Below are 15,487 nucleotides of genomic sequence, written 5' to 3'. Positions count from 1 at the left end.
ACTAAAGCACATAAGCCTGCTTACCAATAATGCAAAGTTCCAATATGATTTAGTTACCTGTTGCCCATAATGCAAAAGATCAAAGCTAAAAAACTATGATGTAGAAATATACAACAAAATGAACACAAAGAGAGTATATAAGAAAATATATATATATATATATATATATATATATATATATATATATATATATATATATATATATATATATATATATAATATATGAGATAGATAATTGATGTACCAAGATGGACAAAAAGTCCACATACCAGGATGCACTTCAATACAGGCAATAACCCAAAATTCATAAGCACCACACAGCGGGTAAGAGCCACACATCTCGAACAAATCTCATAAAACGTAATCGACTGAACCACTGACTCAGAATAAACACGGGTAAGATGGCAAATGTATAAATGCCCCCCATCACTACTTCCTGATGGACACTATATATCCTGAAATAAACTCATAAAAAGTCAAGATGAATGGAAGAATATGGAAATCTAGTTTACACACATGTTTAAGAGGAAAGGTTATCATTAGAAAAAATGAGAATGCCAAAAAGAAGTTGAATAAGAACAATGCTGTAATTTTTTTTACATCAAAGAAAATCTTCTCCCTTCATTTAAAAATGCATACATATATATATATATATATATATATATATATATATAATGTGTGTGTGTGTGTGTGTGTGTGTGTGTATTTACCTAGTTTACCTAGTTGTATTTTATGGGAAGGGGAGCTATGCTCGTGGTGTCCCGTCTTCATATCTCATTTTATCGAAACTATTTTTAAATTCATGTATTGTTTTTGCACACACCACTTTCTCATCTAACTTGTTCCAACTGTCTATTACTCTGTGAGGAAAGCTGTTCTTTTTCACATCTCTTCTGTAGCTGTCTTTCTTGATTTTCTTTCCGTGTCCTCTTGTATTTTTATCATCCCATTTTATCAGATTCTCTCTATCAATAATTTCTATGCCTTTCATGATTCTGTAAATAGCTATCAAATCTCCTCTCTCTCTTCTTTGCTCTAGTGTCTGTAGTTCAAGTTTTTCTAGTCTCTCTTCATATGATAGTTTTGAGAGTGTTGGTGCCAATTTTGTAATTGCTCTTTGTATTCTTTCAAGTTATTTTATACATTTTTTTGTACTTGGTGACCACATCGTTGCAGCATATTCCAATTTTGGTCTTATCAGAGTGATTAGAATTTTCTTCACCATTTCTTCATCCAGGTATGTAAATGCCACTTTAATTGTTCTTATCAAATTATAAGTTTCTCCAAAAATCTTATTTATATGTTTCTCAGGTGACATATTATTCATAACAATGACTCCCAGGTCCTTCTCATTTTCTACTTTTTTTATTCCTTCTTCTCCCAATTTATATGATCCGTTATTCTGTTTTTGCTTTTTTCCAAATTCCATTGTGTGTGTGTGTGTGTGATTCAACATGGTCTTGGATCACATGTTGGACTCATGATTGAAAGCTATTAACCTTCCAGATGAGAGCTCAGAGCTTGTATGACCGATCTATGGGTAACACTGTGACCTTACACACACAAATACCACCAGCTCCTCACCCATGAGAGTTCAAGTAACAACCTGCAGAGCAGTAATACTGAAATTATTTCAGCCCTGGGTGGGATTTGATCCCGGACCGTCGTAGTGGCAGGCAAGAACTCTAAACACCACTCCACGAGGTTATGTGTGTGTGTGTGTATTTTACCCAGTTGTATCTAATGGGAAGGGGAGCAATGCTCATGCTGTCCTGTCTTTGTATCTCAGTTTCTATTTTGTTCTTAAATTGGTGTATAGTTTTTGCACATACTATTGTTTCATCCAATTTGTTTTAGACCACTCTGTGTGGAAAACTTTTTTTTGGGGGGGTTTCTTCTATAACTGTCCTTTTTGAGTTTCTTTTCATGTCCTAATTTAGTAAGTCCTCTTTATCAAAGACTTCCATACCTTTCATGATTCTGTAGATGGTCAGCAGGTCACCTCTTTCTCTTATTTGTTCCAGAGTCAGTAAGTTCAATTTTGACAATCTCTCCTCATATGACAGGTTTGAAAGTCTTGGAGCCATCTTCATAGTTGCTCTAAGGATTCTTTCAATCTTCTTTATATATATTTTTTTTTCTGGTACTGGTTGACCATAGTGTTGCAGCATACTCCAGCCTAGGCCTTATTAGTGTGACTAGTACTTTTCTTTTAACATTTCTTCAACCAAATATGTAAAAGCCAACTTTCTTGATCTTAGAAAGTTGCAGGATTCTCCAACAATTTTGTTGATCTGTTTATCAGGACACATGTCATTTGTGATGATTACTCCCAGGTCTTTTTCAGATCCCACTTTCTTTACTTCTCTTGTTCCAATTTTATATTGTCCTGATATTTTTTTTTTTTTTTTCTGAAATCTATTATGCTACATTTCTTGATATCTAAGTCTACTTCTCACTTCTGACTTCATTTCCAAACTTTGTTCAGGTCTCTCTGCAGTAATTCACAATCTGTTTCTATATTCACTTTCCTCAGCAATTTAGCGTCATTTGCAAAGAAGCTCAGGTAATATTCCACATCTTCATTCATGTCATTCACATAAATAGCAAACATTATTGGAACCAATACTGATCCCTGTGGAACTCGTAATCACCTCCTCCCGAGGTGAAGTCTTTTCTCTGAGCACTACCTTCATTTTCCTTCCATAAATATACACAGCTTCCATCATTCATAATCTCCTGGTGTCATGACATCAGGAGATTACGAATGACGGAAGCTGTGTATATTCACAACTTAAAACCTGCCATCAACATCCAACAAATGCCTGTTTCTACTCTTCCTTCAGCTAGAAGCTCACAAGCAACACACACAGTGCCACAAAGACTTAGACAGACAGCACCTCATGGAGCGCCAACTTCCGCACAAAGGTCACCTCCCCCAGTCCCAACATAAGCCAAATATAATCCCCATTTCAACCTAACACAACTATACTTATACTCCAGAAGATGGCCGAGTTAAGGCCGAAAGACATCTTGAGTTATCATGGATTTTTTAAACTTACTTAGTACCCTCGCCTACGAAGATTGGAACACCATTAGAAAAATTGAAAAAGCAAACGGCAAACTGAATAATGCTGTAACTGCTGTCGACTTCAATAGAACATGTATCCTGAATGGCCTTTATCCCAAATATATATATATTATTGAAGCAGAGTTAGCAGTTTCAGTGTATTTGGTGAGGGAAAACTCAGAATGATGGCAGAGGTACTTTATTCTCATACGTTTTGGCTGTATGACACATTTCTCTGGTTTGAGGACCGAGAAAAATATATATAACAAAATTGAGATTAATGAATATTGCTACATTTGTACAACTCTACGGATAGAAAAAAAATCAGTGAAAGGAGTGTGGTGGTGAGTGGGTAACAAAAACTTCACTTGAGTTTAGATAAATTCAACTTAGGTTGTGTTAGGTCTTTTTCTGGTGGAGCAAAAAAAAAAAAATAATAATCAAGATCTTGATTATTTGAACAATTGAGAATCAATTGTTCTGCTTGTTTAGCTCCACCCAATACTGATTTTTCAATGTGGTCTCCTAGACTGTAGAGTTAGCGGATGAAAACAAAATGAGTGCATTCTGATACAAACATAAGTTTTACTGAAATTCGCAATAAAATTGTTGGAAATTATATTTTCACCCCAAAATAATATGCAGTGGGTGTTCCGAAAATTTACCCTTATTTGAGTTATTTCTCTATATCAGCAAATACTTCTAAAACAGTAGAATCAATTAAGACACCGTTATTGTCAGACTTCAAATTACCGTTAAGCGACAAAATTCACTGAACAAAAGTTATTGAACACGGCATCATGTGTCTAAAGACACTTTGTTCAAATTCCAATGCAACTGTGATTTTCAAAAATATGTCATAGAAATCTTGGTTAAATCTGGATAGGTGGAAATACGCCAGACCTTTTTTCGGGCAGTAAATTAGTCATATGATTACGCCGTCCGCAGTTTTGTTTAACAAGTGTATTCTGAGCATTTGGAACTTTTACCAAATAGTTTGAGTGAACTGATTCAGTTGGGCCACATATTTCTTTGGTTTTAAGCATCAGATGCAGGAAGGGAGAAGGCCGTTATAATATGGCGTAATGTTGTGGCGAATTCTTTGCCACGACGACCAATCGTGGCGCATTGTTTACATTGAGACATCGATACTCTGTTCTTACTTAGCTGAAGGACACTATTTACCTATGACTTCTACTCATGTATGTTCTGCGCAGTAGACAATTGTATGATAAACTTGGCCTAGATTTGATGTAACAGGCTGTACGATGTTTCAGAATTTGTTCAAGAGTTTGTATTTACATTGGCTTCCATTAAATAAACAACAACGATGGATCTAGTTGTGATTAGGGTTGCCGCGTTTTCTACACTGCCGTGTAGAATGTGAGTGCTGCCATACCAGGGCATGCATTTTTCTCGGGCGTGTGCAGACTTTCATAGCAAGATATACTTGTCAAACTTTGACAAAATGTTAGTTCTTTTTTTTTTTTATTCTTGAATGTATATAAGGCCCCCATGCCCTAACATATTCAGTAAGATATAACAATTATTTTATCTATATTAATTACCGCTAAAAGAAAGCTGACATTTTAGCGTATAATTTTTTCTACACTGTAAAAACGTATCTTTTGGGGTACAATGTTTTATAAGTAACACAATTACCAATAAAAGTCATATTTTGATGTACCATTAATTATTTGATAACTAGTTCTATATTTTCAAAAAAAAGTTTGAGTTTTTAAATGTTTTGAACAGCCCGCTGATAAGTAGAAAAAATTTCCTTATGTCCTTGTGCAGTTGCCACATGCCGCTATTTTTCTACTTTGTGGTACAAAATTCTACGAAACGGCAGCCCTGGTTGTGATGTTTACCACGATACCCATCTGTTTGTGGTTCTGTTTGTTGTTGTGCAAGGACGGCCAGCCGTTCGCACAAATTTGGCGTGATGCAAATGCGGCCAAATATCCCACTACCCCGCCCCTCCCTAAGGACCACGGGAACCCCTGCGGACGCTAAATAGTTCTGATTTTTTTTTTTCTTGAATAGTCTATTCCACCTATGTGTTATACATCTTGTGTGTGTGTCATTCACTATGGTCTTGGATCATGTGTTGGATTCACGATCGACAGTTGCTACCCTCCTGGACCAAAGCTCAGAGCTGATATATGGCCCGATCTGTAAGTAATGTTGTAACCTCATGTATGCTTACGCAACTCCTTGCACACCACAGTTGGAGTGCCGGCTTGCAGTGCAGCAAGGTTTTGCAGACCTGGACAGGTACTTGAAATGAATTGGCTTAATTAGTAGATGAGCATGGTACCATTACACCATCGAGGTGTGTGTATACGTGTAACTACCAAGTTCATGTATCCACCAGTTGTAGTATACAGGGTTAGAGTTATGCTCGTGGGGTACTACCTCTATACCTCCATTCATCAAACCTTGCCCTAAACTCATTTAGATTGTTGCTTTGTATTATACTTCTACTTAGCTTGTTCCTAACTACTTTTATTTTTGCATTTTTTTTTTTTTTACTATGACCTTATGTTGCCCTTCTATCCAATACCAGCAACTCCTTTCTGTCCATCATTTCATTCTCTATTCTGTAACTGATATTTGGGATTCAAACACAACATGGTGTTTATGTGTGTGTGTGTGTGTGTGTGTGTGTGTGTGTGTGTGTGTGTGTGTGTGTGTGTGTGTGTGTGTGTGTGTGTGTGTGTGTGTGTGTGTGTGTGAGATGTGTATTTACCCAGTTGTATTATACGGGAAGGGAGCTATGCATGTAGTGACCCATCTTTGTATCTTTCAACATCAAGTTAAATTCTTGAATAGTGTTTACACGCACTGTTGCCTTAACTAATTTATTCCAGGTATCCACCACTCTGTGTGGGAAGCTATTCTTTTTCAGTTTTTCAGGTCTCTTCTATAATTGTCCTTTTTTAGTTTCTTTTTATGTCCTCTTGTTTTTCTGTTGTCTCACTTAGATAAATCATCTCTATATAGGATTCCCATTCCTTTCATGATTCTATAGTCAGTATACCTCCTCTTTCTCTTCTTTCTTCCAGAGTTGGTAGTTCCAATTTGGACAATCTTTGTTCGTATGTCAATTTGGAGAGTGTTGGTGCCATCTTTATCATTGCTCTCTGTATTCTTTCTAATTTCTTTATATTCTTTTTATTACTGGGTGTCCAGTGTTGCAGCATACTTCAATTTTGGTCTTACCAGTGTAACTAATATTTTCTTTGCCAATTCCTCATCCAAATAGTCAAATGCCACTTTCACCGACCTCAGTAGGTTGAAGGTTTCTTTGACGATTTTTTTTTCCTGTGACATGTCTCTGCTAATTATTACTCCTACGTTCCTTTCCGAGCTCACTTTTTTGACTTCTTCACCAGTTTTAGAATTTCTCGATATTCTATTTTTACTTTTTTCTAGACTCCATTATACTACGCTTCTTGATGTCTAAGTTCACTTCCCTCTTTTGATTCCATTTCCAGATTTTCTCTAGGTCTATCTGTAGTGATTCACAATCTTCCTCTGTACTTACTTCCTTTTGGTATTTTTGCGTCATCTGCGAAGAAGTTCATATAACATTCCACACCTTCATCCATGTCATTTATATATATGGCAAACATGATTGAAGCCAATATCGAACCTTGCGGGACACCATTAGCATTTCTTCCCAGGTCGGGTATTTGTCTCTACTACCCTCATTTTCCTCCCAATCAAGAAGTCTTCCACCCATTCCAATCATTTTCCTTTAATGCCAACTATTGATTCAATTTTTCTTGTTAGTTTTTTGTGTGGTACTTTATCAAATGTTTTTTGTAGATCTAGAAAAGCACAGTCCGCCCATCCATCCTTTTCTTGTATTATTTCTATTAGTCTGGAGTAGAAGCAGATAGAGAGTTTGTTGTACAAGATGATCCTTATCTAAATCCAAATAGTTTTGGATTCAGTATATATATTTTTTCTTCCAGATGTGTGTGTGTGTGTGTGTGTGTGTGTGTGTGTGTGTGTGTGTGTGTGTGTGTGTGTGTTATAACGGAGCGACGTTTGACTTACCTTGTCCGCGTTAGTTCCTGGTTCTTCTTCTTCGTTTAATGCGACACTCTCCTCTGGTTTCTCTTTCACTCGTATTGCCACCGCAAGGTCCCTATGCGCGAAAGAGTTGCATGGAACACATTACCTGGGTGTTGATAGGTTCATTGTTCATGAGTATGATTAGGGAAGAAGTCCAGCGAGCGGCGAGAGCATGTGTCCGATGTCAGTTGATAGATCCCGCTCCTAGACCACATGCAACAGGGGAACCCAACATAGAAGAGGAGGTAGGCGGTCGACGTAACGCACTATCGACGGGGCATGTACCTATCGATGGTTGACTGTGGCCCGGGACGATTCGCCGTCTGGCGGGGGCTGAAGAGACGGAGACGGGAGAGAAAATTGCACGGGTGAGGAATGAGATGTTTCTGGAACGGGTCCCAGTGGTTTAAGTCCTGATGGATAACAGCACCGTATTTCGTTCGAGAGCACTGAAAGAAATGTTGGGCAAGTGGAACACAAGACGCTTCTTAAGGGGTACGTACCAGCCGAATGGAATAGTAGAACGACACCATCGCACTATCAAATCCATTGCCGAGAGGGCGCTAATACCGCCTATGGAGGAAGTCTTCTGGTATAATATGTCTCCTAGGTCAGGCCAAGAAGAAGACTCGGTGGCACAAAAAAGCTTTATCTAAACATGAATGGCAGCCTCCCAGGGTAGCGCTGGTACTACCGGCCAATGCTGAAGAAGGCACTCCCACAGTACAGGTGGGAGAGGAGGTATGGGTAAGGCCGAAGGATAGTAAGTGCACATCACAGTGAACGAGGGGGAGCGTGACGGAGGTAAATTCACGGAACATCTCTGTCGAGGGAGTGCCGCGACATGTACTGGATCTTCGTCATGTGGTGGATGATAGAGGGAGGAAGCGAGGAAGAGCCACAACGCAGTAGTAATTGGGGAGCGACGTCTCGACGAACGCAGAGTTAGAGACGTTTTCCGAGATGGCTGCAGTAGGAGACGAAGACGACGAAGAATAGGTTGATCTCGAGATCAAGGGGGGGGGTTGAATGTGGCACGGGTACGGGTGTACAGAAATTAAAGAGAGAGAGAGAGAGAGAAATTCCTCTGGACTACATGAAAACATCATTCATACATAACCACTCCCTACCTCCATCCCCTGCCTTCCTTGCATTACAGTATCATCTATATACAGCCATTCTCCATTCACCCTTACTCCTACCTTCTCCCTTCCTTACACAACAGATATTCCCCTCTTATTCAGCCACCATTTCACCCCATCCATCCATCTCATCCTTGGTTATTTCCTCAAATTCATTCCCTCCACCTCTGCCTTCTGCACCTCTTTTACTCTTTCCTCACTCATTCTTTCCATGTGTCCAAACCATCCTAATATTTGTTCATCATCCCTATCTGCCATCTCCTTTTCCACCCCTACTCTCCTCTTCACCTCCTAATTTCTAATTCTAACCCCATAACCCTACCATTCTTCTCAGTCAGTTCATCTCAAATACATTTAAACCTTTTCTCTCTGCCTCTCATAAATTCTAGGTCTGTGCTCCATACAATGCTATCGGCACAATCACCACTTGTATCCATTACCGATAGGTCACACGCCATGACACACATTCCCCAACATACATGAAGGCAGCCTTTAGCAATCTTGCTGACCCTGCATTTCCCAATCACAAAGCATCTGAATCAGAGAATGCAAACATATCATAACAAGCTACATCATGCCATCACCCAATGAGGAAGTACCTAATATCGCCAGACAATTCATTAACCTTTTCTTATACCCACCCCAATTATGTTATCATAACTTCAATACATACACCATAATCTAACCACATCCATGAAAGATATCCATCCATTACTATCATCAACTCTCTAACCACATCTCTACCTTTAACTCCCCACTATGATTTTTACCTTACAATCCACACTTCCCAACCACTCTATCTATTGCTTCATCCCCTATCCTAGCATTGAGATTTACCAAAACCACTACATTGACATTCTTCCCAAAACTCTATGTACTCATTTAAATCTATCCAAAAAGCCTCCCTTTCCCCTGCATTCTTCTCAATACCAGGCCCGTATGCACTTACAAAGACCCACATCTCCCTTCCCAGTTTCACTTTTGTCCACATTAACGTTGAAGAAACCTCCTTCCACTCCATCACATGCTTATGTATCTACTCACTTACTAGTAGAACATCCCCTTCCCTCCCTTGTCCTCTCCTAATTACATCTGACACCCTCCCCACTACACTCCCAAACTCATATTCACCCCTCCCTTTCAACTTAGTTTCACATAATGCCAACATGTCCATCTTCCTTCTCACAAACATATTGTCTATCTCTTCCCTTTTACTCTCATCTGTATCACATCCATGCATATTAAAAAACCCAAACCTTAAGGTTCTGGTTGAAAAACTCCCAGACCCTCTTTTGCTTTGACTTCTTGTAAAATGCACCCCTTAGGGTTATAGAGAGCAGTATGCCTTGTCCCATCACTCTGTCCCATTTCAGCTGCCTTTACTCCCCAAGTGGGAAGACTCAATGGCAGTATTCTTTCTTCCCCCCACCACAGGAGACAGAGGCAAAAATGGAAATATTTACTCAAAGTGCTACAGGATGGTATCAAGATGTGGGGGACAGAATAATGGAGGGACAGTCACGGTACAATAAATTAGCATAATTTCTCCTACTCTCCAATTAATCATACCTAGCCCCAACCCTATGTGCAGTTCCAACTAAATCCATATCCTTGATATCCAAAGACCATATTTAGATTTGAATTCATGTATTATTCCAAGTTGGGCTATATCATCTTCTCAGCTATTATGAAATGGAAAAACCTTATTTCTTCATATCCTTTAGACATGCAGTCTTTCTTAATTTGTTCATATGACCTGTTGAAGCCCTCCTATCTTTAATCAAGACATCTCTTCTGTCAATGTAATCTGTCTCCTTTAGTGACCTGAATACTGAGATCATATCACTTCATTTTCTTCCATCTTTCAAAGTTGGTGGACCCAGTGTTTAGTCTATCTTCATATAGTTTATCTGCCAGGCTGGCGACTACTTTGGTTGCTGCCCTTTGTATTATCTCATTCTTCCTCTTATCCTTCACTCCGTTTGGGGATCATATCAAAGATCCATATTCCATTCTTGGATGCATCAAGATTTTTATATTTATTCTTATATTCATCTTTTCATCTATACAGTGAAAATCTACTTTGCATGTGTATATGAGAGGTTATTATAACATAATATTCAGTATTTTTGCTCTTAAAAAATTTACTTAACTTGGAATTACATTCATATCCTAATATCTTTATACTCTTAAGTTTCATCTTTAAATAGCAGTAAAATGAGCTCTTTGTGAAACTTAGATGTTCACGTTTACCACACATGGTAAATGCATCAGTGGTCTTAGACATGGGTATAGGAATTTGTAGAAACAATTGATCAAAGTCTCTTGGACTTTATTTTTGAAAAGTTAAAAGTACATTTTCATGAAAGGTTACCACCCTTTAGTATCAAGGGGAAAATGTTTTATGCATTTTAGTATCCAAAGATTCATCTGGGAGATTTATACCTCTCCCTGCCTTAAAAATGTTCCTTGACATATAGATAACCCAGAAATAAAGAATTAAGTATCTGGTCTAGAGTGAATTGGGATAAGCTGAACCCCTTATCCATCAGAGGGAAAACCACAACACTGAATTGTGGTAGCCTAAATGGAATATAAACTTTTTGGAGTGGGACGAGTCAAGATTTTTTTAACCTTAATTTTCTCTAAAGTACATCACAGAATTCACCAGATGAACCACCTACAGTGTACAACACATCCATAAAAAAAAAAAAAAATCACATCACAAAACAACCAATCCAAGTTTAATTGCTTAACTCCCTATTCCAACAAATCCCTCCAGACATAAACCCCATAGAGAAATCTCTCTAGGGAAAAAAAAAAAAAAAATTGGTACAAGACATTAACAGTGGGTGTGACAGTATAACAGTGGGACAGTCGCAGTGCAATAAAGTAGCATAATTTTTCTATGATTAGAGATTTCCTCTAACATAGACAAAATGATGTGAGATTCTAGCCTTTAGAGGGGCCCTATGTAGTCCCTAAAGTATTGATTGCATACTACTGAACAGATTATACTGCACACTAACATCCAGTCAATATCCCATATATATACATATATATATATATATATATATATATATATATATATATATATATATATATATATATATATATATATATATGTGTGTGTGTGTGTGTGTGTGTGTATTTACCTAGTTGTAGTTGTATTTTACGGGAAGGGGAGCTATGCTCGTGGGGTCCCGTCTTCATTTCTCATTTTATCTAAACAATTTTTAAATTCATGTATTGTTTTTGCACACACCACTTTCTCATCTAACTTGTTCCAACTGTCTATTACTCTGTGTGGAAAGCTGTTCTTTTTCAAATCTCTTCTATAGCTGTCTTTTTTATTTTCTTTCCGTGTCCTCTTGTATTTCTGTCATCCCATTTTATCAGATTCTCTCTATCAGTAATTTCTATGCCTTTCATGATTCTGTAAATAGCTATCAAATCTCCTCTCTCTCTTCTTTGCTCTAGTGTCTGTAGTTCAAGTTTTTGTAGTCTCTCTTCATATGATAGTTTTGAGAGTGTTGGTGCCAGTTTTGTAATTGCTCTTTGTATTCTTTCAAGTTTTTTTATACATTTTTTTGTACTTGGTGACCATATCGTTGCTGCATATTCTAATCTTGGTCTTATCAGGGTGATTAGGATTTTCCTCACCATTTCTTCATCCAGGTATGTAAATGCCACTTTGATTGTTCTTATCAAATTATAAGTTTCTCCAAAAATCTTATTTATATGTTTCTCAGGTGACATATTATTCATAACAATGACTCCCAGGTCCTTCTCATTTTCTACTTTTTTTATTCCTTCTTCTCCCAAATTATATGATCCTGTTATTCTGTTTTTGCTTTTTCCAAATTCCATTATAATACACTTTTTTGTATTGAACTCCATCTCCCACTTCCTACTCCATTCCTGTACTTTATTTAGATCTCTCTGTAGTGATTCACAATCTTCTTCAGTTTTCACTCTTTTCAGTAGTTTTGCATCGTCTGCAAAGAAGCTCATATAGCTTTCAATTCCTTCATCCATATCATTAATATATATAGAAAACATTATTGGGGCCAGGACTGTTCCCTGCGGGACACCGCTTATTACTTCATTCCATTTTGAGTGCTGGTTTCTTATCACTACTCTCATTTTTCTTTCTTGCAAAAAGTCTTCCACCCAATTTAGCAATTTACCTTGTATTCCTCCTTCAGATTCTAATTTCTTAAGCCACTTCTTATGTGTGTGTGTGTGTGTGTGTGTGTGTGTATATGTATTTACCTACCTAGTTGTATTTACCTAGTTGTATTTTACAGGAAGGGGAGCTATGCTCGTGGTGTCCCGTCTTCATATCTCATTTTATCTAAACTATTTTTAAATTCATGTATTGTTTTTGCACACACTACTTTCTCATCTAACTTGTTCCAACTGTCTATTACTCTGTGAGGAAAGCTGTTCTTTTTCAAATCTCTTCAATAGCTGTCTTGATTTTCTTTCCGAGTCCTCTTGTATTTTTATCATCCCATTTTATTAGATTCTCTCTATCAGTAATTTCTATGCCTTTCATGATTCTGTAAATAGCTATCAAATCTCCTCTCTCTCTTCTTTGCTCTAGTGTCTGTAGCTCAAGTTTTGCTAGTCTCTCTTTATATGATAGTTTTGAGTGTTGGTGCCAATTTTGTAATTGCTCTTTGTACTCTTTCAAGTTTTTTTTATACATTTTTTTGTACTTGGTGACCACATCATTGCTGCATATTCCATATCAGAGTGATTAGAATTTTCTTCACCATTTCTTCATCCAGGTATGTAAATGCCACTTTGATTGTTCTTATCAAATTATAAGTTTCTCCAAAAATCTTATTTATATGTTTCTCAGGTGACATATCATTCATAACAATGACTCCCAGGTCCTTCTCATATTCAACATTTTTTTATTCCTTCTTCTCCCAATTTATATGATCCTGTTATTCTGTTTTTGCTTTTTCCAAATTCCATTATACTGTACTACACTTTTTAGTGTTGAACTCCATCTCCCACTTCCTACTCCATTCCCAGACTTTATTTAGATCCCTCTGTAGTGACTCACAATCTTCTTCCGTGTTTAATTTTTTTAATGGTTTTGCATAATCTGCAAAGAAGCTCCTATAACTTTCAATTTCTTCATCCATATCATTAATATATATAGCAAACATTATTGGGGCCAGAACTGTTCCTTGTGGAACACCACTTATTACTTCATCCCAATTTGAGTGTTTGTCTCTTATCACTACTCCCATTTTTCTTTCTTGCAAAAAGTCTTCCATCCATTTAAGCAGTTTGCCTTGTGTTCCTCCTTCAGTTTCTAATTAAGCAACTTCTTATGTGGTACTTTGTCAAAAGCTTTTTTTAGGTCTAGAAATGCACAATCAGCCCATCCATCTCTTTATTGTATTATATCTATTAGCCTTGAATAGAAACATATTAAATTGGTGACGCATGATCGTCCTTGTCTGAATCCAAATTGCCTTATATTTAGCACATTTTTTTTTTTTCTAAATATTTTACCCATCTACTTTTGACAATTCTGTCAAAAAAATTTTGCTATTGTACTTGTTAGAGAGACTGGTCTATAGTTGGTAGGGTCTTCTTTATTCCCCCTTTATATATAGGTACTATATTTGCTTCTTTCCAATCTTCTGGAACTTTTCCTTCTTTCAAGGAACTGATTATTATGCTATGTATTTTGTCTGCCAGTTCATTCCTGCATTCTTTCAAAATCCAGTTTGCTATTTCATCTAGTCCATGCAATTTTCTGACATCAAGATTACTCAAGTGTTTCATTATTTCATTCTTTGTTACTTCTATTTCTTTCATAGGGGAAACTTTCTCTTTCCATTCGATCTCCCCAGGTTGTATGTTCTCCCTTGTAAACACTGATTTAAAAGGCTTGTTCATAATTTCTGCCATTTCTATTTCCTCTGTGTATTCAACTCCTCCTTGTCTTAATTTCTCTAAATCTTGTTTGTTTTTTAGTTTGTTGTTTACAAATCTGTAAAATGATTTTGGTTGATCTTTACATTTTTCTATGACATCTTTTTCATGTTTTCTCTTTTCCTCTCTGCACACTTGTACATATTCATTTCTATAACAAGTATATATATTTCCATTTTTCAGGTCTTTTGTCTTTCTTCCATTTGGTCCAAGCTTCTCTTTTGTCTTTTAACTCCCTACAACTTTTGTAGTACCAGCACTTTACATATTCTCTTTCTTGTTTTTGTCTTGGAACATACTTTTCTACTTCATTTATATATGTATATATATATATATATATATATATATATATATATATATATGTATATATATATATTTTATATATATATATATATATATATATATATATATATTTTTTTTTTTTTTTTTTTTTTTTTTTTAATATTCCATTTCTCTTCCACTGTTGTTTCTTCTTTGTATATTCTCTCCCAGTTTTCTTTTTGAAAGAATTCTCTTATTTCCTCAAAATTTGTTTTTTCATACATCATTCTTCCTTTTCTATATTGTTCATTTCTTTTCATGTATTTCTCCTCATTTAGTTCCAGTTCAATCAATATGTGGTCACTTTTACTTATTGGTGTCTTATATTCAATCTTTTCCACAATTTTAGGTTCAGATGTTTTTATTAGGTCTAGTCTTGATGGTTCTTCTTCATTTCTATACCTAGTGTTCTCTTGTATCCATTGTGTCATTGTGTGGTCAATAATCATCTCGAGTAGAACATTTCCCCATGAGTCGTCTCCACCCTTTACTGTCATCTCTTCCCAGCAGACTTCTTTGCAATTAAAGTCGCCCATTATAGCTATTCTTCCTCCATCTTCCATTATCTTATTTAATGTTATCCTTGTGTCTTCTAACATACTTTTATGTTCACTCTCTTCCCACAAGGCTGTTTTTGGAGGCACATAGTTTATTACAAACTTTCTGCTCTTCGTATCTCTGTCTTCCACTTCGATCATAATCATCTCTACTGTATTCTTTCCATATGTGACAAACCTCACGTTTATATCCTTCTTAGTCAGGAACATAACTCCATCCCCTTGTTTTGTCTGTTTCTAATCCAATAATTATAAGCATCATGTCCTACACTGTTGGGTGGTAGTGGACCTTTTAATTTTGTTTCTACAATTCCCTTTATGTCCAGTTCTTTTTCCTTCAGATAATC

Source organism: Oratosquilla oratoria, chromosome 12 (assembly GCF_046742065.1).
Source record: "Oratosquilla oratoria isolate Oo_2021 chromosome 12, ASM4674206v1, whole genome shotgun sequence".
NCBI classification, from domain to species: Eukaryota; Metazoa; Arthropoda; class Malacostraca; order Stomatopoda; family Squillidae; genus Oratosquilla; species Oratosquilla oratoria.
The sequence above is the reverse complement of the archived record's forward strand: the minus strand, read 5'-3'. Positions refer to the sequence as shown.